Source organism: Corylus avellana, chromosome 7, assembly GCF_965113065.1.
Source record: "Corylus avellana chromosome 7, dhCorAvel1.hap1.2, whole genome shotgun sequence".
In the NCBI taxonomy this organism is placed as follows: domain Eukaryota; kingdom Viridiplantae; phylum Streptophyta; class Magnoliopsida; order Fagales; family Betulaceae; genus Corylus; species Corylus avellana.
Genome location: NC_142496.1, coordinates 15,861,378 through 15,864,404, shown reverse-complemented (window position 1 = coordinate 15,864,404; position 3,027 = coordinate 15,861,378).

Here is a 3,027-nt window from a genome sequence, read left to right as displayed (position 1 = left end):
ATTATAAAAGTCCTTGAGCTTGCGATCCTTGAAACGCCACACCAGCCTCACACTTGCTCTCCATCCGCACCTTTTTTTTTTTTTTTTTTTTAATTACATTTATTATTTATTAAACTCTCACTTCAATAAATTGCAATCTCCTAAAAAATAAAATAAAATAAAATAAAGGTTATAATTGATTATCTAAATTATTTTCCCTTCCGCACTTAAAAGGGTATATATGAGATTGCGTTTGAAAAACTTAAAAGTACTTTTAATATTGAAAAAATTTGTTTGAAAAAAAAAATTACTCGTTTAATAAAAAAAATTAAAAGCGATTTTAAAAGTTCAAAAAGCTTAAAAGTGGTCAAAACGCACTTTGGCCAAAACTTAAAAATCAAGTTTTTGCTCAAAAGTCTTATTTGACTTAAAAATTAACTTTTTTAAATGCAATCTCAAACATACTCTTAATCTTTACCATTAAAGGCAAATACTTGAAATATCCATTATATCTCGAGGAAATGTACCAAAATACCCCATAATTTGATAAAAAATTTCCTTAAAAAACACTTAAAGAGACCCCCCACCACCCCCCCGTGAAATATCCATTATATCTCGAGAAAATGTACCAAAATACCCCCCACCCAATGAGCTCCTCCTTGGATCTGGAGAACCATGGTTGTGGGTCTCCTCGATGGAGATGAAGACCCACTGTCGGGTCTTCTGGCCGAAATATTTTTGTTTAAATGAGGTAGTATTATTTTTAGAAGGGTAATTTGTATTTGCTTGTCGAGTTTAGCTGGTTGTGTCGAGGTATGTGTATAAAACTATATAAGTCAATTATAATCCAACTCATTAATTAAATGGGTCAAACTCAACACTAACCTTCTAATTTTGTATTAGATTCGTGTCAAGTTCTCAGGTCATGTCAAAAATTATATGTCAATATGTCGCGTATTGAGTTCAAATCATGTCGAATCATAGATATAAGATTATACTAGTCTACTTTAACCCGACTCATTTAATTAAATGAATCAGACTCCTCTACCCTAATTCTTTAATTTTATATTGGATTCATACAGAATCAGTGAATCGTGTCAAAAATTGTAAATCATAATATTACATTCATTTTGTCTATTTTCCATTTGATTTAATCCAAAGCTCTAATGAGAGAGGACTAGAGGTTAATTAAAAGTGGCAGGAAGTTTAAAAGGGACGTTTTAAATTTTTTAAATCTAGTGGAGATGGTGCAATAGAGGCGATGTGTTCATGGGGCAAGTGTAATTTTTCTTTTTTTTTTTACCAAAAAAAAAAAAAAGTGAGATTTTAATGAAGTGCCTGTCGAAAATAAATTGTTTGTTCTATACAATATTGCCCTCTAAAATAAAATGTATAAAATATTCTCCTTTACGTCGAAGGATAAAAAAGAAAACTTAAAGCAAATACATTGTGCGTCATAATATCTATTTTTGTAGTCTCTATATTTTAGAGAAAAACTTATCTAATTTTTTATTTTTTTTAACATGTCCACATAAAAGAGGGAAGAAGATTCGAACTAGTGACCACTGTTTCATTAAGTATGGTCCTAACTGATTAAGCTACCTCTTGAAGACAACTTATCTAATTATATCAATACTCATACGTTATTTTCCTTTCATAACTAATTTCTTTTTTTAAAAAAAAAAAAAAAAATTGTTATTGTTATAGAAAGTTAATTCCCCTCCCTTGGAGCCGTGTCAAATTGTTCTTTCCAATAAATATCATGATGTTACGTCTAAGACAAAGCTTGTCCATTCTATTTATTGATATTGATTGAATTTAAATTTCAGACGAAATCCGTAACTAGATAACTCCCTACTTTTTTTGGCCAAGTCTTTTTGTTCCTATTTTATTTTAGCAATTGTCATTTGCACTCATTACTTAGGCTTCTAAAAAAATATATAATAAAATAAAAATCAAGAGAAGACCAACAATGCATTTACAGTGGTAAGTGTGTAATTAAGAAAATATATAGATATATATACTGAATTGCACAATTGCCCACAGGCAATGAACAACTACAAACTCGCTGGAGTGTTGATGGAGATGACTACAATGCTTAAATTAGCAAAGGTGATTGAAAACATTTACTTTTGAGTGATAGAAAAATGTTGCCTCCCCCTCGTAGTTTATGGCTTTCTTTTTATGCGTGGGTTGGCCATTTTTCCTTGCATGGAGAGATTGCATATGTTGTATGGTCTAAGCTAGGTGCTCGTGAGTGATGGGGTGCGATCGTGACCAAACTTAGAGTCTAATTTGTGTTTCTTACTAAAGCATGTCATTGTCCAGGTGTCACCTACTAAATTGATTTGAGACCCTCTTTAGCCAAATTGGTGTGACTGATTATCTCCAAATGACGAAGGGGTGATTTCAACAACCCCCATTTGGCTGAAGGAGGTAGTCAAACAACCCCTAATAGCTATGTCGGCCATAGGAATCAGGGCGGTCAAACCACCCCTAATTTTTTTCTTTATTATTATTATTATTATTATTATTATTATTATTAAATAATATTAATGTGGCATATAGGACACATTGATAAGATGTCTACAGGTATCATTTGTGATACATTTTAAAAGTGAGTGGTCTATTTGATGTCGCATTAAAGAATAGGTATTAATAAAGTATTTAACCCTTCTTTTTTTAAGTTATTCTGTAAACACAGCCTAGTCTTAGATGTAAAGTTCTAATGCATAAACTTTGAATAATGCTATACATCATCTCCCCAAACAAAAAAAATCCCCAAACCTTTGTGGCGTAGTACCCCACAACATTTGACACAGAAACTGGTTTTTTAGTTGAGAGACCACACCACAGGATTTGGAAGGAGGAGCAGATGAATAAAAGTACTCACTTTTATATTTTGATTTTAGTACATCCATCCATTGTAATTTATGAAGTATATTTATTCTATTTGTAAGTTTTTTGTAATATTCAATGTACAATATGACTTGATATGAAACTCGAGAGAAAGAGAGCTTAACGAGCAGACGCTAGTGCGAGGGAACC